At 39.1% G+C, this 23,279-nt stretch overlaps 1 long non-coding RNA gene across 4 annotated transcripts in view; it reads right to left on the bottom strand.

The window, feature by feature from the left end:
• The window catches only part of LOC121824404 (uncharacterized), a 47,883-nt gene that overhangs the window by 11,691 nt on the left and 12,913 nt on the right, over positions 1-23,279 (bottom strand). For 2 of the 4 annotated variants that reach the window (XR_013046554.1, XR_013046557.1), the window contains one exon: positions 18,679-18,770. This is a non-coding gene — a long non-coding RNA (uncharacterized LOC121824404). Of the gene's footprint in view, positions 1-8,917; positions 9,099-18,678; positions 18,771-23,279 lie in introns of those variants that run through there. The other 2 variants (XR_013046555.1, XR_013046556.1) reach the window with 2 other exon arrangements.

Genomic DNA, 23,279 nt, shown 5'->3' with positions numbered 1-23,279 from the left:
GGATTTTAGTATGTGTTTCTTGCTTGATATTGTTTGCATTGGTTGTAGTTCCATCTTATCTAGGTCATTATCCCTCATTATTCCTGGACAATATTTGATAACCATTCCTTTGTATATAGTCGTGTATTGGGTTAGAACCCTCTTATTTAGACAAAAAGGGGGAGATGTAGTGGGTAGCCATTACAGCTTTGATCTGGAAGTTCCAACCCCCATTGAGGCTTTGGCAACTGTCATGCCTACAAGGCAGAGCCAAGGGAGGCACCTGGAGACTGGAGATCTGAATGGGCCAGAGCTCTCTCTGTTCCTGGACCCTGGACGGTGGAGGTGGACCAAGCAGAGCTCCAGAGAACACCACTGGATTGCAATACACCTTCCCCAGACCCCATGACCTACCTATCCCTTCATTTGTAAGTTACCCACTAAATAAATCTTCCTTTTAACTATGTGGAGTGGCTTTAATAATTTCACCAATAAAATGTTTTGCCAAGTAAACATATAATCAACTGCCTTCTACATATTCATGTTTATACCAAAAGATTAGTGTTCTTTTCCATCTTGGGCAAAGAGGCTTCTTAATTAATACAGACCCATAATTTGTCAAAGTGCTACAAGGCATGTATAAGATGGAGCCTATAAATATTCCATCACAAATGAAGGAGAGGTTCATGAGACCCTCCCAAAGAGCTATTGTTAATTAGTGCTAGCTGGAGATGGGAGAGACAGTCATTTTCTTCAGTAGTATAGCCACTTTTAAAGCTCTCTGATCTCCAGAAAATAACCGCCAACCTGCACATCTGTGAACAACAATAAGCAACCCTAATTAAACTCACTGGAACCAAAAACAAACACACAAAAATAAAACCCAGACATGGAAGTAAGAGGACTGACTGGTTAAGAAGAAGGGATTCTGGAGTGGGAAGGAATATGAGAATAAATGTAGATGAATACAATCAAAATATACTATATACAGGTATGTTAAAAAATAAATGTTTTATTAGAGATAAGAAATACACAGTAAAGAGGTAAAAGTTAAAACTATACTATGATAAGCAGAAAAATTAAATTAGTTAGAAATAATGTACACACAAAGAAATTATTAAAATGAAAGAATATTCCATGATAAATTATATTTACCAAGTAAGATATAGACTTAAAGAAAACTATGAATAGAGGATTTAAATGTGTAGTTATTTAGTGTAGTGTTCCAAGTGTCTCACATAGGATCCTGACACTCTGTCTAATTGTATACAGAATACAATTTAAAGGGTTTTTCATATCCTGTTGTGTAATGTGTTGAATCAAGTTTGGGAGAAATTAATTAACAGTGCCCAGTAAAACATGGTATGTATATTCTATCTATTTGGGTATAAGAAAAATATACTCCTGAGAGTGATGTGTCGTGTTTATGTTTACTAGTACCACACCACAGTACTGTACCAATGTTGTGTTATACAAATTAGTAATACCAGGTAGAATTTCCTAAAATGGACAGTGTATTGCAGTTATTATATAAACGGTTTTCTATGAGACAAAGAGTAAATGAAGACTACACTATTTTGGCAACTTTTATGAGTCTCAAACTATTTCAAAATAAAGCATATATCTTTTAACCTTAACTGGGAAGACTGGACAGGACATGTGTATTTGTTGTTATCGTTAATATAGTATTGTGCTCATTGCAATCACAAAATCAACTGGGTATAATCTTTTGACCTAGGCAGAAGGGCTTTTATGTTAAAAGTTACTAGAACACACAGATTATCACAGTCTGATTAAATTTCTCCTATAGGAACCAAACTTCATAGACAAGAAGGAACTAATAAAGCATTTACATAATTTGACAAATCAGACTGATACAGTGAGTGGACTACTGGTTTGTAGCTATGAAATGTGATGATCACATTTATGTTTTTACAGATAAAAGGAATAATTGATAGAGCAGTTTACACAATTTATGTTTCCATAATTTCTTTCCTAAGAGTATTGCATCACTAACTGTATGTTGATATCTGTTTCAGTGAGCAAAGGAGATTGGAGGGAAGACAGGTGATGGAGTTATATCCCTATGAATCCACAGAGTCTGCTTAATGGGCAAAGGAATTTATTTGAGAAAGAAAACTCACAAGACAAATAAAGGAACCTGTCGCAGGATCCTGGAAGGGTGAGACATGGTCCAACATTGTTCTCTGGTGAGATTTGCCCTGGTCCTCCCAGCATTCAAAACCATGAGGTAGTGAAGAGAGTGCCCAATATATGAATCCCAGGTCTTAAGAGTCATGAGTGGCCATGCCCCAGGGGCATGTACTTCAAAGTCATGGACCTGTGTACAGTTACCTGCTAACTCACTAGGGACAGTGCCTCAGGGCATGGTGAGAACAGCCACCCACTCCGGACATCTCCACATCTGGAATGTATGTGATATGTCACGTATTGTGATAGACCCTTCTGTTTTCTTATTAAATTTTCCTAATGACTGCAGGTCACATATGATTGGCTCCACTTGAAAGTATTGAAATTAACTCAAGAGATCAAGCAGCTTTTCAAAGGTGTAATAGCTACGTGAGAGCAGGGTACAAACTCAATCTGTAGTGCCATTCAGCCCCATTCTCCCACACATAAGGACATGATGATTCTGATTCTGACACTAGCTCAAGGACTGTACATGTCTCCAGAGATAATTAATCTCTCCTCTTAGCCAGGGAAAGTATTCTGTATTGATCATTATTTTCTAAATTTTCTGGACTTATGAGAATACTTGATCGGATAGGGACTAAATCCTAGACATTCTTTAGCACATAGAATTTTCTGTTGCTTTCTCTATAGTAATGCTCCCATCAAATAACAGAATCCTCTCCTGCTTCCTCAAAAACAAAAGCAAAAACAAAAACAAAAAAAACCACACTTTATTTCAAGGATGTTGACGAAGCCACCGGTCTCCTGGGGAAGTGATGTCTAGTCACACTGTTGCATTTAACTGAAGTGCCACTCTGTGCTGATGATCGCTTTCCACTGCTCTCAGAGCTGAATATCAGAACCTCCAACATTACTTTTTTTTTTCTTAGAAAAAAAAAGATAGAAGTTCTATAACACTGTCTAGAAAAAACATCCCAAACATAACTATAGCCACACCATGTGTATTTCCACATTGAGGCCTCATGCAAATATGTTTGATGTGTGGATCTAAACTGTGAGATAGTAGTGTGAACAAATGGGCCACCAGGTCTATTTGAGAAGATATTTTAGGTGACTCAGCTGTAACACAGCCTTCCAGCTTTAATAATCAAAATAGCCATTTATCAGGTGAGTAAGTAATGAATAAGGGAACATGCTGAATTTCAAGGGCATTGGGTCCTGAAAAAAAAAATGAGAGTCAGAATTCTGCCATGCTTGTTTTGTCCCTGGGGACTAAAGCCAGATAGGAAGTAAGTAGAGTTTCAGTGCAAGTACTTTTTAAGGTGGGCCCCTGAACTCACAAGTCCATTCTATAATTCTGGTTTCCTAGATTTATAATGGAGGCATGTCACTCAACATTTGCCAGAAGCAGATGCACACGCTTTCTGATACGACCCCATTTTCTACAGCATCATCTAACCATTTTTCTATCAATTATGGATGGAGAAGCAATTTGACTTTACAGGACTGGGCACTGAAGCGATTGTGTTTCCAGCCCACAGTGTCTCAGCCGACATTAAAATCCAAAAGCTTACTGGCTGCTTTACTGAGATTCATGGTGTCCAATAACAATATTGCTTCTGCCCAATATTAAATACTTTTTACAGAAAAATAAGTGAAGGTCATTTAGGATTGTATCAATGAGAATCACAAGTTTTAAGTTCATCATTGTTGACAGCAGGGGCTGATAGTCTACATCTAGGCCTGACATGTTAAAAACTTGAATTTCAGACTAAGTAATGAATTGTGAGGAGTCGATGAGCTATTCCAAAAGATTTACTAAGTATTCTAATACGTTTTATGCATTATTATATTCCACATTGTCAGACAACAGAGTAGAAAATGGGTTTATTCTAGGTGATTATTTTGCCTCTAATGGTAAAGTCTGGATCAGCTACTGCAGAAGTCCAGGGACCACTGATATGGCGATGCCTGGTGATATGGAAAGGCCTTTGGAGTTGTTTTAAGAGAAGATTTTTAATCATTTTCAAGGGAAGGCTAGAGAAAGCCTGGGGAGGAAAGCTATAGCATGGCACTTAAGTATTCTCACCAAAGCCCATTTGTTAAAGACTGGACCTGGTGGTGGTACTATTGGGAGGTTATGGAACCTTCAGGAGATGGAGACTAATGGGAGGTCTACAGGCCATTGAGAGCTCTTGGAATGGATTTTGGGACTTGTGTCTTTAAATTATTCCACCATTCTGTCAAGTCTTCTGCTTCAAGGTGCTGGAGGACTTGGCAAAGCTAGTGAGTTCCATAAGCATGTGCCTACTGCCACATTTCCATAGCCATGAGGTGGGTTCCCTAGTCAGAAGTAATGCTTCATGTAATATCATTATGGTAGATAAGAAATGATAGAATTGTCAGCCCAGGGATGGTAGTTTTGGCATAAGAGTTACATGCAGGAAAAGCAAATTCATAGCCAGAGAATGGTGCCATAGTGTGAGTCCAGGATTAGTCTCTGCTACTGGCTGATTTGACACTCAAAAAGAGCTACAGATAGGTCAGCCTCAGTAAGTAGAAGTCCATATTGGTAAGCCCATGAGTGTTCTCCATCTCTACCATGGTGACCACTTTGTTCATAGCCAATTGGCCAATGGAAGGAGTGGCTAGGGAAAGAAACTGACAGCGCAAGTAATAATCTATTTGATTGATAACCTTTTCCTCTTTTGAAGTCACCTTTTAATGAGTATTTACATGAGACAATTGGCTATGAACAAAGTGGTCACCATAAAGGCATTTGGTGAATATGTGGATATATTACTCCAAGTGAGCAAAGGACCCCATAGGGGAACCCGTAGCTGATAAGTAGAACTGAATGGTATTGTAAAATAAAAAAAAAAGAAAAAAAGGCAGACTCAGGAAGTAGGTCTCTTTCGGAGAGGTAGAACCACCGCAAGAGGAAGGGTAAGGTTTTCAGCTCTTAGCTCTGACCTTTTGGCTTTCTTCTTTGCATTGGTTCTGTGTTTCTTATTTAATAAGATGGTTGGTTACATCTACATGCCTTTCTGACTAATTTTCTAATCATGCTCCTTCCAAGTCTAACCATCTAACCAAACCACTAGCTACATCCTATGAATCAGCATATAGTTGCACACCTGTCCATTTTTCCTTCCAAGGAAAAATGTAAAACCATGTGTACTGTCTGAAGCTCTGCCCACTGTGAAGAATTTCCTCCTTCAGTGTCCTTCCTGGCTGTCCCAGAAGGGGACTGGAATGTGGTTGGTTCATTTCTGAATGGTGCATGCATAGCTTACAGAATCATCTGTAAACCAGGGTTTAGCCTTCCCTTTCTCAGTCAACCAATCACAGGGTATACCCCTGAAGGCTATATGTGGATTTCAGAGGAGTGGGCGTGAGGGAGAAGATATTATATCAGGAATAGAAACTGTGGTAGTTTGAATGAAATGGCTCCCATAGGCCCATAGTGAGTGGCATTATTGGAAGTGTGGCCTTGTTGGAGTAGGTGTGACATTATGGGAGGAAGTGTCTCACAGGGGGTGGCCTTTGAAGTATCAGAAGCTCAAGCCAGTCCAGGTGACTCATTCTCTTCCTGCTGCCTGCCAGTCCAGATGTAAACTCTCAGCTACCTCTCCAGCACCATGTCTGTCTGCATGTTACCATGCTTCCCATCACAATGATAATGGACTAAACCTCTGAACTGTAAGCCAGTCCCAGTTAAATGTTCCTTTATAAGAGTTTCCGTGGTCACGTTGTCTCTTCACAGCAATAGAAACCCTAACTAAGACAGGGTGATATAATTTCTCTACTCGCAGGAATTAATTTCCATTGAGAAGCAAAACTACACAAAGAAAGGGAAGCATGTTTATTACTAGATATGAACAAAAAATGACTGAAATGAAGAGAAGTACAGAATTTGTGGGAGATATAACCTGGTGGTGTGTTGAAATTCTTTCTTAAGTAAAGCTTTACTACACTGATTACACAATTCTATCAATGTAGACAAAAGCTTAGAGCGGTGACAAGTAAAACTTTGGGGGAAGAAATTACCAAAACCCAGAAAAATAAGAAATACGGGGCTAGATGAATTTGGTAGACATTATAATCAATAATGTCAAATAGATGTTTGGATTAAAAGTCCACCATTCTGTTGTGTGAATCCCATTTAGTGATCAAAGTGAATACTTAAGTTTGCATGTGCTTCTATCACATAAGAGAAGAGGGAATGATTTAAATATAAGGAATATTAAATGTGTTATGAGTAGAATCTGTAAAATCCCAAAGGCTCATGTGTAAAGGGTTGGTCCCCAGCTGGCATGGCTGTAGGGAGATGATTGGATAGGAGGTTGCTAACATCATCAAGTGATCACCCGGTTTTTGAGTTCACAGCTGAATGGGCTGTTAGGAAATAGGTCCCAGTCCCTTCTGCTCTTTCCCTTTACTTCTTGAAGGCCTCATCTCAGTTCCTAAGAAATGAACCAATGATCAAGTACAGAAACACCTGAAACTCTGAGTCAAAGGGAACCCTTTCAACTTAAACAAGGTTTCATTGCAAAAGAACACCAACACAGGTAGAGTATTAAATGTAAACATGACATTCAAATACTAAAATCTATAATTCCCGCTATCCAACAACCCCCCCCCCCTTTTGATAATAGCACCATTGTTTTTCTTTTGGGAAACACCTCTACACCATTTTCAATGGCAGCATTTCAATGCATAAATTCTCCTCTGGAGGAGTTTGAATGTTTGTAGATGATGTCAAGGAGAGGTGGGGGTAGAAGTAATCAGAGCTTCGCCTCTTGCTGTGCGTGGACATGACTCTTCCAGAGTCCAGTGGGACTGACGAAACATAGGAGCTAGCATTTACCAGGGTCACAAAGGAAGACAAGTGTTTTCTTTTCCAGAGTTGTGGTGACATTCATATGAGACCAATCGTATAGTCGGTCATCGGGGAGAGAGAACAATTTGCACTCCTGCATCAAGCTCCGCTTTAAGAAGTACCACAGGGCTGATCTCTCTGTCACACATAGTCAGAAATAGCCCTGGCTGATAGCCCCAACTACTTGTGATTGTGAAGGCACTATTGAAGGCCTAGACTTGACAGACTTCATCATAGGGAAAGGCTGCCATCTTAGACCACCTGGTGACTGGGGGCCATACTCAGTTCCAGGAAGAACCTCAGGAATGTGCCATGACAACTCGAACAGATACCCTAGAAGCAGCCAATTAAGAAACAGGGCAATAAAATTTAACAAGATCCAGATGCTCCTGCAGACATCCTGTCTGCTGTTTATAGCCCTTGCAGATATCCAGATAATCCTGTCCGCAGGTTGTGGTTTCACACCAAAAGTCTAACCCAATAGTTTCGAATGTGGTTTTGTGACGAAAGTCTAGACCAATAGTTTCAAAAAAAATCACCTTGCCCCATATCCCTTTTACCCAATCTCAAAATGCAAAGGCATGTAATTCCCAGCTTGCGTGTTTTTCCTTTAAAATCCCTCCCACCCCTAAGCAAGATGCCACATTTCCCTCCATCTGTTGCATCAGAGCATAGAGTGGCGGTCCGGGTTTGAACCTGAGAATAAAAAGACCCTTGTGTACTTGCATCAGAAACCAGCTCCTTGATGGTCTCTGGGGGATTTATGACATGGGCATAACATTATTAGGCAGATATTATGTATTAGAAAGTAGGGGGAATTTTATATATTAAAATAACATACAATACAGGAGTGTAATATAATTTACTAGCAGTAATTTTTCAAAGCTTTTAAATTCTAGTGATAAAATAACTGCAGCTTTTGATTTGGGACAAGCAATCTTTTGAGAGACACTTGCATTGTGAGAAAATTCTTAGTAATATTTAAAGAACTCAATTTGATGAAGTGGTCTGTAATAGCTGATACTCAGGATAATGTGTATTCATACTCATTAACTCTGAACAGAAGCCTGAGCAGTTTGTAAAAGGAAAATGCAAGTGTGTAAGAGTGGGCAAAGTTTAACTTTTCTACTCATACAGATATAATCATCTTCTTTATTCTTTCTAATGCTATCTTATTCAATATTTCCCTGCAATTCCTCATCCACATGACAACTTTTCTTCAGCTTGAGAGACCTCACTATCCACATGGCCAGCTATTAGGAAACTATCTCCTTGTCATCTGTGCAGAAAGAATATTAATCCAGCTTATAGTCTTCATTCCTGTAAAAAGAATTTTGCCCATGAAGATGTCATGCTCCACTAGAAAGCTTCCCTTCCCTCTCCTCCCCTCCCCTCCCCTCTCCCCTCCCCTTCCCTTCCTTTTCCTTCCCTTTCCTGTGTGTGTAAGGGAAGTGTATGCGTGTTTGAATGCATGGATATGTTTTTATGTGTACAGGTTCACATGTGTGCCTGGGTATATGTGCATGTGGAGGCTGAATATTGAAGTAGAGTATTTGTTTTTCTCCATCTCTTTCCACTGTATTTATTGAGACAGGGTATCTCAATTTAACCCAGAGCTCACCAGTTGGCTAGTCTAGCTAGACAGCTTGCTCGATCTCTTGTCTCTGCCTTCTGAGTGCTAGAGTAACAGGCAGTAGCCATGTAGCTTGGGCCATTACATGGGTTCTGGGTAAACAAATCTCAGTCCTTAAGCTTGCACAACAAGCACTTTATCACTAAGCCATCTCACCAATCCCCGCAAAAGATTATTAATATTAAATAATTGTAAAATAAATTATTAATTAGTTAAATTTTATGAAATAAAAGAATGCAAGTGCATACATTATTTTAGACATTAGGTGGAACAGCTGGGAAATTAACAGATGATCTTTGCAAACTCTTTTGAGAGCCCTCATGGGCCAGGAGCATCATCCCCAAGACAGTTCCAGCTTGTCTTTAGAAGAAGAGCAAGATCCACTGTTTGGAGCAGAAGAAGTGATAGAAGATGAGTCTGTCAATGGAGTCAGAAGTCAGGCAAGGCTGCCTAGGAAGTAGATAGAATAAATTTTTAAATTCAACCACCAAAGGTCATTTTTTAAGAGTCTGGTCACTCACTGTTAATGGCCACTAAAATCCCAAGAGTAACAATCCCAAACTATGTGGGCCTGGATAGTAGCAGATAATCATATGTGCCGTAGGTTTATAAATGATCGAGTCTATCTGATTAAGCTTTGTAATTAGTCAACATTAAAAAATGCAGAGGACCAATGAGCACATAGGCTGATACAATAGAGGTAAATAAGTAAAATCCACACAGTGAGGAATGCCCTGAGAAAAATGGTATTGTTTCTACAACAAATCAATGTCAGGTTTCAGGGGGCGATGGGGTTTGGGTGTTGTGGGGGTACCTGGAGTGGCTGTAGGTGACAGAGACAGAGAGGCTCCATTTAAATAATTTTAATGAATATGCTCACAAGTTGTAATGTATGAACCTTAATTTGGTTTTCATTCAAACAAAGTCCAAAAAACACGGATAAAAATAGAGAAATCAGGATATAGACTGAATATATTCATACCAGTAGGAATCTGGCTAATGTTTTGCAAGGCTGTTAGTTCTGTGGCTTTGCTTTTAAACACAGAGTCTGTCTTTTATAGGTATGCAACAACATAGTCATTGATGGGCAATGTGATCTGTGACCTCACTTCCAAATAGTCCGGGAGAGTGTGGGAGGGAGCGGGATAGAGAGGATGCCAGCCTGGTTGTGCCTAGGGGATGACGTAAGGTAAGTGATGATGTCAATGGGGAGTTTTATTACACTATTCTTTGTATGACTTTATACATTTGAAAGTTTTCAAAGTAAAATCCCAAAATTAAAAAAAAAAGAAACAATTGCTTTTCCACATTCCCTTTTTCTTGTCTCTCCTGCACACATTCTATGAAATGGAGCCTGGAAGAAATTAAACAATTTATCCCAGAAATTCTCACTTCCAACTTGCTGTTTGTTTCTGGGCAGAAGATCATTAATCTCCTAACTCCATGAACTACCTGGGTGTGTCCTCGTGTGTGTGACAACTCTTCTCAGTGACTCTCAAGTGTGCAGAGATTGGTGTGGAAACAGAACCCAGGCCAAACACATGTTATTTTAAATTTTTCATTGAATAATTCATCTTGCCTATTGAAATAGTTTTGATTGACTAACTGCGAAGAGTAGGATACTTCCTGTCATCTACCCCATCATGGCCAAACAGCAGCTATAAAATAATTGGAATCATCTCTGAGTATTTTTATCATGCAGATAGGAGGTTTCATTCTGCATAACTGTAAGAAATGAACAAAAACCATTTCAAATAGGAAGTATAAAGAACCACCAAAGTATTTACCTTAGAAAAATGACTATTTATAGTTAAATGCATATCCCTTTAGAATTGTTTACTATTTTCTGTTTTTGCATAATTGCATATATACACTTTAATAAATCATGGAAATGAAGCACCACATATGTATGTTTTCCCTGTGGGGAGCTTTCTTCTTTAACAACATTCATTAGCATATGGAGCTAGAAGTTTCTCCAGTCCTGCCTGGGCCCTGCAGTCCTGTGGCCTGCTTGTAAAATAATCACACAGATGCTTAATATTATTTATAACTGCTTGGCATTAGCTCAGGCTAACTACTGACTAGCTCTTACACTTAAACTCAGCCTGTTTCTGTTAATCTATATGTCACCACTTGTTCTGTGGCTTTACCTGTGTGTCATTACATGCTGCTTCCTGGACGGTGGGCTGAGTCTCCTGACTCAGCCTTCCTCTTCCCAGAATTCTGCTCTCTGCTTGTCCTGCCTATACTTCCCGCCTGGCTACTGGTCAATAGTATTTTATTAAACCAGTGCACAAAAACATTATTCTACAACAAGCAAATAATTTTCTTAAGCTTGTAGTGATTACCCAACTGTGGATGCAGTTACAATAGAATTGCTCCAATACTGGCAAGTGTTTAGGTTGCTTCCTGTGTTTGCACCCATGGTGGTGCACATCCTGGTCATGTGGCTTTTTTGGCTTGTAAAAGGGTTTCTTCTGGATGAAGTCATCGGGGTTCCTCAAAGAAGAATTGGTGGGGCAATGATTTTGTCACTCTGTTCAGTTCCATTCAGCTGTTACTCTAAAGCTTCCACAAATTGCTTCCCCATAAGCAGTATGTCTCGAGGCCCATTCCCCACATCTGAGTCACAATCAATCTGTTTACTTTAAGTCAGTGTTGTGTATAAAGCAATAATTCCTTATTTGCTAGTTTCTGGTCAGTTATGATGTCATTTACAGCCTCACACAAGCACCATCTGTGTTTCTTTCTTACTTCTCACTCTATTTGCTTATATTTACGACATTTTTTCAAAGCATACACAACAGTCATTCCCTTTCTGTTACATTAGCCTTTGGTCTTTATTTAATTTTGATAGTGGTATCTTTTGATAGACAACATTTGGGTTTGTTTTGTTTTCCAAGACAGAGTTTATCTGTGTAGCCCTGGATTTCCTGAAACTGGCTCTATAGACCAAGCTAGCCTCAAACTCAGATCTGCCTACTCCTGCCTCCTGAGTGCTGGGATTAAAGACGTGTACTACCAAGCCTGACACAACTTTTTTAAAAAGATAATTTTTATTTATTTATTTACTTCACATCCCAGCTGCAGCCTCCCCCTCCCCCAGTCTCCAACAACTTTTGTTTCTATGGCTTTGTTTTATCAGTTCAGGGCCTCTAGTGATGTCTCCTTCTCATAAGGCTTTTCTGCCCAGTGAAATTTAAAAATATAAATTGTTTTCTTCTGATAGTATTATAGACTTCTTTTATACATTTGACCTATAAATAATGCTATTACCAGAATGCCTTATAATTCTGATGTATTACAGATCCATATTGTTTGTATGTAACAATAACATAAATTCCACTGGTAACTTCCAAAAGTTTAGTATTTGTGCATATGTACATTTCTTCTTTTAAATTTACAGTCTAAATTGATGCTGGCATTTCATACAATTTCACTGAATTTAGAGTAATTTAAAGTTTTGATTTTTTAACTTATGGGTAAAAGTAAAATACATCTATTTATTTGGAACTTCATTTATTGTTTTCAATAAATTTGATAGTTTTCTATCATGGGTATTAAACAGTCCTATCATGCTAAATTCTAGTTATGGGACAAGCAAATGTAGAAATTTGAATATCCTGTCATACTACAAAGCAAAGAAGCTCTTAAATGATGCTGCAGTTATGTGAGAAATGGCCTGTGAGCCAGGCACGTTAGATCTCTCAGCTGAACTGGAGAGAAAGGGGTTCTAATAAAGATTACACCTGCAGCAGCTTGATGCAAGGCTGTGTTTAACATTCTACACTTACAGTATAAGCACTCAACACTTAAAAAAATCACTAGCTAAGTTAAGAGGTTGCAAATAAACTTATTTGAAAAACTAATAAGTAAAAGAAAAAAAATCTAGCATATCTCTTACTGTCTCAGTAAACCATACTCAGTGGCAACACAATTTGGATAAAAGGCTATTTCCCTGCATGGAAATATTTCTGATTTTAAACAAGGAAGCATTACCATTTTGAAACAATTAATTAAATGCATGTGAGAAATTGTAATCAATGCTTTTGATGCACCATAACTTCTCAGCCATGTCTGTAAGGCCAAGTACCAAAGCTCGCTTGTCATGAATGGCTCTAATCAAGTCACTATATCGAAGTACTGACTTCCAAAAGATACAAGGGATAGTAGAACCTTAGGAGATAAATCAGGAACATATTTAACAAAATAGATTATAGGACACTGAACAGGACAAACCCTGTTCTTCCTGTAGCAATTGAAAGTCACAAGAAAAAAAGTACCAAGGCCAGAAAGTGAAGTGCAAGCATGTTATTAAACATCCAAAAGGCTCATTTTGGTTCCTAATTCAACAAATGAATAAATGCACTGCTCTGATGGTTAAATGTGGATTGATTACCTATACAATACTATGCTTTGCAAAAGTGGCAAATTTTGTTCTCAGGGAATTCTTTTACTTTCTTATTCCTTTATTTTATTTTGGTGCTTGATCATGTGATATTTAGTAATACTAAGGGTCACGAGTATTGTTATGATGTACTTGTTGAATGTTGTTTTCTATTTCAACAATAACTTTACATTTCCACAAACATATCTTTCCTAAAAAATTCACTGAGTCAGGCACAGCAGAGCAGGCCTATCATTCGAACAATTATAAAGTTAAGATGGCGGGGGGGGGGGGGCGGTTGGAAGTTCAAGGTCATCCTTGGCTAGCTAGCAAGTTCCAGACCAGCTTCCTTTATTTAAGAGCCTATATCAAAAGAAAAACAGACAAAATTATTCATGTGTCATGGGCATATTAACTTTCAGAAGTTACTCTTAGGGCATTATTTTTATGTGTTCTGGTGTTTCTTCTTCTCTTCCTTCTTCCATTCAGGTGGTAACAGTTCTGTTGACTGAATTTGGTGATTCATCATACTGATTTCCCCTAAATATTGACCATTCTTGTGTACCTCACAAGAATGTATTTTGATAGCAAGGGCACTTCCAGGAAGACTTACAGATGGAAATAAGCTAGGTGAGATGTGGGTTATGTCTGGAAGAGCAACCGCCATGAGAAAGAAAAGCTCAGAAGCGGAATGGAAATCACATTCTTTTGAGTGGTTGAAACGTACTAGTGAGAAGACCGTGGTTATGATAGGCTAGGGGACAGAGCAGAGAAATATAAGGCTCTATGTGCCACATTGGGAATGAGAATTCATGGTATACTTGTGGTTTATGAAGATCTCTTTGGGTAAGTGCATAGCAAGGAAATATGAACTATTCCTTTAATGCAGTTAGCGTAGGAAATCTGGGTTGTCTGACATGTGATTCCACACTGTTCTAGTTTGCTTTTCTATTGTCAGGATAGGCACCATAACTAAAAGCAATTTAGGGAGAAAAACGGTTTTTGTGATCACAGCCCCATTGAAGGTAGTCAAGGCACAAACTCGAACAAGAGCAGAGCCAGGAACCATGAGGGAATCTGCTTACTGGCTTGCTTAACCTCCTTTGCCTAGCTAACATTCTTACACAATCCAGGCCCTCCTGCCTGGGGATAGCACCACCCACAGTGGTCTGGACCCTCCTGCATCAGTTTGCAAAAGAAAATTCCCCATAGAGATGCTTACAGGCCAATCTGATGGGAGAAAACCCTCAATCTAAGTTCAGTCTTCACTGAGAATGTCAAATTGACAAGCAAGATTGAGCATCACACATACCTTTGCACACTAGGGTGTGTTATATTGCTGTACCTTCCCAGGTACAGCAATATAGCTGGTAATACCCACCCTCAATGGCCTGTTGTAGCATTCAGTATTGCACTGCACTAACCAAAATAATTTGGTAACTAGTCAAAGAATGGTAACTTTTATGGTGATATTATGCTGGTAACTCGTTTGGACATTTTGAGTAGCGTTGCCATGCAGGATATTAAAAGCCGTAACAATTGACACTTGAACTTAAACAGTGTGTTAGAGCACAACAAATATTCTGTTTTCTTGACCGCTTTAGGCCATACATAGTGCTGGATGATAAGATTTAAGTGATGTAGGTCTATATCATAATGAATAAAAAAGACTGCAGAGTGCAGTGTGTTCTATAAGAGTCTAGCCTACTGAGTCTCAGTTTATAAGGTATGGCAGTGCGTTTGACTTTACTAACATATATGGCTCAAATGCTACATAGTGGAATGATGATGGAGACATAGCCATGTTTTCAAGAGGCAGGTGGGAACTTCAGACCCAACATTCAGAGCGTAAGGAACTCATAGAAACAGGAGTTGACGAAGCTCCACCACAACAAATCACCCAAATGATAAAGGTTTTAGGAGCCTGAGCGATGGCTCAGCAGTAAGAGCACCGGATGCTCTTCCAGAGGACCCAGGTTCAATTCCCAGCACCCACATGGTAGCTCACAACCTCTGCCATTCCAGAGGATCCGATGCTCTCATCTGGCCCCTGTAGACACAGGCCCACACGTGGTTCATAAATGCAGGCAAAACATCCATCTACCTTAAACAAACAAATGAGAACAAAAAAAGGAAAAAGGAAAGAAAAGCACTAATCAAACAAATCAAACACATTATGCAACAGTTATTATGTAAGGTGTGAAAGTAAATGGTTAGGGCAGCTTGTAAATGCCTGTGATGTGCCTGCATCTTGATCTTTGCTGGATATTAAAAATGACAAAGAAAAAATGGAATTTGAGACCAGAGAAGAAGAGGTAGGATTTGGCAGATGATTACAGACAATGCAATGAAGGAGGGGCTTAAGCCATGGAAGAGCTGGACAATGGAAGAGGAACCTTTACTAAGAAAGCCTCACAGCTGAGTTTGCCCAGTGCCTACTAAGTCAGGGCCAGGGGCTCTTAAATCTGGCTTTCTGTTTCAATCTCCCTGAAGAGCTGGTTATAAAGGAAGTAGGTTTTTCTGGTTTCCTGTAGACACTCCCACAGAGGCATTTATGCTGCGGTACCTTTTAAATATTTTTTAAGTGGCAATTTCACGAATACAGAAGTGACACTTTTGTTTCTATTATAGACGGACTTTTTGACAAAAATTTATAATTCAAGCTAAATAACATTATCACTTGTTTAGCACTCTTCCATAAATGGATGGATTACTAATCTTCCAGCCATGACAGCTGTTGGGTTTTCCTGGCACTTTCAGCAAATAATAGTTTTTAGGACTCTCCTTAGACTCTGAGTCACAAAAGAAAGATTTCCAGGATGTGTTAATTAATGACTTCCAATGGAAATGGAGAAGGCGGTTGTGGGCGAGTGATTGATATTTACATCCTGTGGTGGCTGAGCTCAATTATACCATTGAAACCTAGAACAATGAACCACTTTGAAGACCAACTTCTCATATTCTTCTGTGTTCTGTGTCTACTTGTTCTGGAGGACTGTGGGCTGCTGAGAGTCTTTGAATGAAAAAGCCTTTGTGTGCAAAGGTGAGAAATCTGCCTTCTTGGTCTCTTATTTGTGATGACGCCTTGTCACGCACGTTCAGCTACCACCACCGAGCTTACACAGCACCTCTCCAACTTCTGATTGGTTTGTTACCGTGGAAACACGAGTCCCCATGAACATACCACTTTGGGTTTTAAAAGCGGTTTATCACAATCTCTACCTGTTTGGGAAGGTTCCTTGATTCACACGTATGGGGTCCTCTGGAACAGGTGTCATAATATGGACTATAGTATGAAGTACGTTCCTATTTTCCATAGAAACCCTTTGTGTCAACATTTCTTGCCTTTCAAAATAGAAATGACTTGTGTTATTTACTATAATTAGGAAATCAATAGAACTATGTAAGTAAGTAAAATCTTTCAAGCCACCAACTTGCAAATGCAATCCAGTTGAGAAAAAGTATGTGCTTTCTACTTGACACTGGACAGTTATGCCATGCTGCTTAATGCAGAAATCACAGCAGGAAGTTAGAGCCACATTCTGTCCTGTCAAGAAGGCTGGAAGTGGTGGGTCCCTGGCTGTGCCATTTATGTGTCATTAGGCTAGCATTCCCAAATACCAAGATTGTAACTTTCATTAACATTTTCTAATCTAAATTTCAGATGTGAAAACAAATGGTTTTGGAGCTGGAGGTAAGGGTCCCTCTGACTTTTGGTTTGTTTTTAAATGGTCTTGATTCTTCAAGGCATACTTTCCAGTAAAGGTACCATTTAGGATGGTGTGATAAGTACACTAATTCATTATCACTGATTTTATCCAAGTAGCATTGTGCTAGTGTGCATATTCCATTTTTGAGTATCTATTCTAGGTGCTAAGAATCTGTAAGGATGTTAGTAAGAATTCTGATCTCTGGTTTTCAAAAATCCAGAGCCTTATGGATAAATAATACCCTTTCATTGAGGGGAAATTTTAATTGCTCAGTATTGGAAGTTTGTACTCACAACTGACTATATATGTGAAATTGGCTGGATGAAACTGATTGATTGATTTGTAACAAGGTCTCACTGTCCATAGTAAGCTGGCCTAGACCTGAAGAATCTCCTGTTGCAGCTTTTGGGATGTTGAGAATACATGTCTGCACCATCATGCCTGGTTGTTGGAGGAACTTTCATCAGTTAAGAAGACGCCAGGTGTTAAATTGCTAATACAGAGAAGGGACAAATTTCTTTCTCCAACAAAACCCATGTTTCAGAAATCAACTTTATTCTTTTCTATAGTCAAACTTATCTCAATTTCCTCTTTTGTCTAGTGGTAAGAAATCTTATCATGCAAATTTAAGATAAACTTAGTCAGTGTTCAGTGTGTGGTTATAGTTTTCTGGGCCGCATCCCCCAAGGTGCTTCATTTTCTTGGGTCTTTCACAGTAGTAAGAGCTCAGGTGCAAGACTTGCTATCATCATTAAAAGTAATAGTCCATTTCCAATGATCTCCACTCTCTTTGCCTTGGGACTTTACTGCATTATTTCACTTGCTGTAAAGCAATTATTCTCAACCTTCTTAATGTTGTGACGCTTTAATACAGTTCTTCATGTTGTAGTGACTCTCATCCACAAAATTATTTCTTTGTTACTTCACAAATGTAATTTTACTACTGTCAAGAATCATAAAATAACATAAATATCTGATATACAGACCCATGTGGAGGTCATGACCCACAGGCTGAGAACCACTGCTGTAAGGTAAGTTCCAAGAGCTTATATATAGTGTACCATGCCTGTGTTGAAGGTGTACTCATTGGTAGTCAAGGCAGGGACACTTTCAAATAGTCAACACAACTCTTTAGGATTAGAAGTTGTGACTACATGCTAGGTCTGTAGGCCAAAGATGGATACCCCAATGTTACAAAGGAAATTTGGGTGACTGTCCAGGCAGCTTGAGGTACCCATCATTAAGTAACATTTCACCCTTCTGGGGTCTTTGATGGACTTGAAGTCTAAATAGTTATAATTATAGCCTTCCTTAGTTATAATAGAAAGTAAATTAGACAGAAAACTTTAGACTCACCAAGATAAGGTAGATAATTAGGTATTTTTCTCTAATTTGGCAAAATGTAAAATAGATTAGATATTGTCATTGTAATTCTTACTTAATAACTGTCTTTGCTATATATAATCTGACTATGTTAAAGTTACAACTATTGTTTTTAATTAGACATAAAGGTAGAAATGCTATGAAATAATCCTCTTGTACAATGTAAAGATTTGTTACTCAAATTAGTTTAACAAAATGCTGATTGGCTAGTAGCCAGGCAGGAAGTATAGGTGGGGTAACCAAACTAAGGATGAGGGGAAGGAGGAGTTCAGAGTCAGGAGTCGCCAGCCAGTTATAGAGGGAGCAGGAGATGAACATGCCACGTGGCAAAGCATAAATAAAGATATGGGTTAGTTTAAATGTAAGAGTTAGCTAATAATAAGTCTGAGCTATTGGCTGAGCATTTATAATTAGAAAAAAAAGGAAGTTGTGACTACCACTGAGCAGACACTTCTAATAGTTATCCAATAAGTTGACATTTAGTAAATACTTGTTTCAGGTACTTTAGGCAAATTTACACAAAATTTCCTGGATTTACTATATACTCTACCTGCATTGGGAGTCGAGTTTCCTTCCTTCCTTCCTTCCTTCCTTCCTTCCTTCCTTCCTTTTTTTTCTTCCTTCTTTATTTTCTTTCTTTTTCTAAAAAATGTAGAAGACTCAGGTAAAGTGGCCACTGGGAGACACATTCTTATGAAATATTCCATAAGATGCCTAAGAATGTTTGAGTAAGTTGAACAGTGCATTTTCTCTTCTAAGCACAGCATTGGCTTCTGATATCCACCCCTAGGTTGATGTAGGTTGTATATTGAGGATGCAGAGGATTGCTTTCCCTGGAGATATTAATAGTTCCATTGGATTTGAAATTAAGATTGCTGCCTGAAAACTTCAGGCTCCAAATGCCACTTAATAAAAGGCAGATGGATTGAGGATTAGGGCAATGGCTTTGGTGATTTGGCTTGATCTCACATGGGGAGAAGTTTGATGTCACACACTGGGGACATAAAAGGGTAGAAACAGGATCCAAGAGATCTCTGGCATATACACATCCATTAAATGAAATAAAAAAAAACAGTACTGTAGAGGCAGGACTCCCAGTACTTTTTTAAAATTAAGTTGTAGTCCACTTCCAGGTTCCCCATCAACTGCAGCCATTCTTCCAAGCAAGAATCCTGTGGGGGGGGGCATCCCTCACCCCACATTTCCCTAGAGTACTCTTGAGTAGAAGTAGCAGGAAATATTAGTTAGAAGAAAAGAGAGGAGAGAAAAAAGATAGGAAATATAGAATAGAGACATCAGGCCCCAACTGTCTCTGCCCTAGGGTATTTAAGGAATACCAAGGGGTAGAGCAAAAAACCTCCCCCCAGCACAGCCAAGTGCAGACCATCTCAGACACCTGCACTCAGGCCCGTGGACCAATCAATCATCCTCTTTATGCAGAACTGCTGGGTAAAGACATTAGGAAACCTAAAACTGGGCTCCAACAGGATCCCATAACCATAACTTGTGAACCAGCTAGAGGTAGGCTTTGTGTGTTCTCCCTCCTTTATCACATTCTGCTACCTCAGTGCTGTTGCCACCTGCCTCAAACAGCTTCCCCCCTCCTCCAGACCACCACCCCCTTTCCTCTGGGACTTGTGGTTCACCCCAGCTCTATCTCCTACCTAGGACCCTATAGCCACCACACTTGAAGCAGATCCAGGTAGGATCCCTGTTTTCTCCCTCTCCTCCTCCACTTCAGTCAACCACACCACACCAAACCCCAGGCCTTGCATGGATCTGACATCCCATGTCCAGGGCCAGGCCAGTGAATTTTCATATCACTATTTCACCTATACCATCCTCCCATCCCCAGAGTTGCACAAGTTCCTTGCAATTCTTGTCTTCTCAATCTTGCCTGCACTGTTTCTTGTCCCCAGGCTTTGCCCCATCCCTGTGTGCCAGCCAAGTCTGATCTACCATCCTGACCCTAGCCCACTCCCACCAAATCCAACCAACAGGCACAGCCCTGGTTATGCAGCCTTATACTTAGGTATAATCTGGCAAGTTTCCTGAACCCTAGCCCATATGAACTATCCTCAGTCCCCCAAAATAGCCATAGTTACACATGCTGTGTACTGGCTCATCCTGGTGTCCATAGCCTATATACCATATTCAATGTCCACATGTTACCAGGGACATATATCTGTGCTAGAGTCCAGCCTGGTAAGTTCCTGGAACCTCACTTACCCATCTGTCCCCCACCCTCAAGCCTAACTACAAAGACTGTATGTTGGCCTAGCCCAAGGAAACTTAGCACATTACATCATACATGTAGCCAACAAAAGAAGTCCGCAAGCCCAGGTCTCATAAAACAAAATATATAGGAAAGTCCAAGACAGTATATTTCCCTCTGAAATCTCCCAATCCTATTGAAATGTTCTTCAATGAGAATTACCTAGATGGACCCCAGGTCATAGAATTTATAAGAACAATCTGAAAATTCACCAAAGAATTCAAGATGTTTAAAGAAGTTGTGAACAAACAGTATGATGAACTTATGTAAGAAGTATTGTGTAACAGTATAATGAATTATGTAATGAACTTAGAGAAAATAGCAATGCATGCCTGAGTAGTGCCCAAGAAAATGCAAGCACACATCTGGATAAAATGATGGAGAAAGTCCAGAATTTGAAAACTATACTAAGTAAAGAGATTGAAAATTTAAGGACAACTCAAACTGAAGCAAATACTGAATTAAAAAAAATCAATAACCTGTAGATGAATCTTAAAAGTTCTTATTAATAAAAACAAACCCAGAGCCAGGTATTGGGGTGAACGCTGAAAGATCAGAGAAACAGAACAAGCCACAGCCTGATCCTCAACTGATCTTGTTTCCTCAAACTGGAAGCCTCTGTGTCCTCATCTGAATGGATCTCAGGAAAACTGCTGCTAAAAGCCTCAAAGCTTAACAAGGCCCTAGTTCCTGGTCCTCACACCTTATATACCTTTCTGCTTCCTGCCATCACTTCCTGGGATTAAAGGTGTGTGTCACCATGCCTGACTGTTTCCAGTGTGGCTTTGAACTCACAGAGATCCAGATGGACCTCTGCCTCCTGAATGCTAGGATTAAAGGTGTGTGCTACCACTGCCTAAACCTATGTTTAATATAGTATCTGTTCTGTTCTCTGACCCCCAGATAAGTTTATTGGGGTACACAATATATTAACCACAACAACCCAATTAGAAATCTCAAGGGAAAGCCCAACAAATAAAATGGTGAACTAGAAGAAAGAATTTCAGGACTTGAAGATAAAGTAGAAGAATTAGAAAGAGAATGAATGGAAATAATATTCCAAGCAAATGGGACCAGGAAGCAAACAGGGGTCACTATCCTAATTGTGGAAAAAATAGATTTTAAACCAAAACTAAAAAGAAGATGTGAAGAAAGACACTTCATTTAAATCAAAGTAATGATTAATAAAAAGACATTATAAGCCTCAACAGACATGCATCAAATTTTGACACACTCATTTTCATAAAGAGCATATTACTGGAACTAAAGATGCAGATTAACTCTAACTCAGTAGTGTGATTTAAATACCCTACTTTCTCCAATAGACAGCTGTTCTGAACAAAAAAATAGACAGAGAAACATCAGAATTGAATGATATCAAATGGACCTAAACACCAAAGAATATACACTCTATTCAGCAGCCCATGGAAGTTTCTCTTAAACTAGGCAACATCCTGGGAAACAAAATAAGTCTTAATAAATTCAGAAAATTTGAAATGATTTCATGTATTCTTTATGACCACAATGCAATAAAGCTTAAAATTGACAATCAACAAATCAATAGTAGATATACAAGCTCATGGAGAGTTAATAACACATTAATGAATGATGAAAGGGTCAAGGAAGAAATCAATAAAGGTATCAAAAATTTCAGGAATTAAATAAGAGCAAGGAACCTCTGTATTTTAAGCTTTCTTCCCTCACATGGGCTTGAGTCTTGACAAGATGAAGCCTATGTGTAGAGTTTCCCCTCAGGAAACATTTCCTAGTGATACAATGAAGCCTAGGAAGTTTCTCTTCAGCAATGCTGATAGTTGTAATAATTACAAATGTTTTCTCCAAACTAGTCTGAATTTTCTCCTACCTTTACATTTCCTCTGCAAACATATCAGCCCATTACCTTTAAATTCAACTTCACTGAGTTCTTAAGAAATATACAGAATAAAATCATATTCTTGACCAAAATGCTACATGAATGACCCAAGTCCAGTCCCTAATAGAGTCCTTGTGTCCCTCTGAAACCTGCCCACTGTCCATATTTTTCTCAGCATGCTTGTCTTCTAATTTCCCAAAAAAATAGACCATTAAGCCCTGCTTATAGTATTCATGGGTTTTCCTAGCCTAAAGTTTAAGCTCTTGAACATTTCTTCTGCAAACCCAAGGGACATATGGTCATACTTTATCACATCAATGGAGCAGTACTTCAGGACCAATTTTCTGTATTACTTGTCATTCAACTTGTTATGATGAAATGCTCCAAAAAGATCAGCTTAAGGGGGAAAGCATTTATTCTGACTCCATTTAAGAATATAGTCTATCGTGGTGAAATAGTCAAGGCACAGGAACTTTAGGTCACTAGTCACATGACATTCAGAGTCAGGAAGAAGAGAACGATGAGTGTTTGCTCTCTGTTCACTTTTTCCTTTTTATGCAGCCGGGATCCCAGCCCAGGAAATAGTGCAACCCATGGTGAGTGGGCCTTCCTTCCTTAACACAACCAAGATAATCTTCTCATAGACATGTCCAAGGCATTCCAGTTCTCATCAAATTGACAATTGTGATTAACCATTACAGCCCTCGAGGATTAGAAACGCTAAAATCTTTTAGGGAGCTGGATATAGATATCATGTCTGGCTGCTTCCTGCTGAAGCAACCTGGACCTAGAGATGTTTGGTTCTTATTTGTTTCTCAGTACAGCTTTGACAGCCTAGGGTCCTTTTATAAAGGAGGTGGCTATAAGGCATAACTTACTGTCCTTTAACCCAAAGTCATCATCACTTGAAGTTTTAAGGTCGGGAGACTGGACGACATCAGGGATCCCAGGAAGTTAAGTGAACAAGGGTCAAAGACATGAGAAAGAATAAAGAGGAAGAAAG

This window comes from Peromyscus maniculatus, chromosome 20, assembly GCF_049852395.1.
Source record: "Peromyscus maniculatus bairdii isolate BWxNUB_F1_BW_parent chromosome 20, HU_Pman_BW_mat_3.1, whole genome shotgun sequence".
Taxonomy (NCBI): Eukaryota; Metazoa; Chordata; class Mammalia; order Rodentia; family Cricetidae; genus Peromyscus; species Peromyscus maniculatus.
The sequence above is the reverse complement of the archived record's forward strand: the minus strand, read 5'-3'. Positions and strand labels throughout refer to the sequence as shown.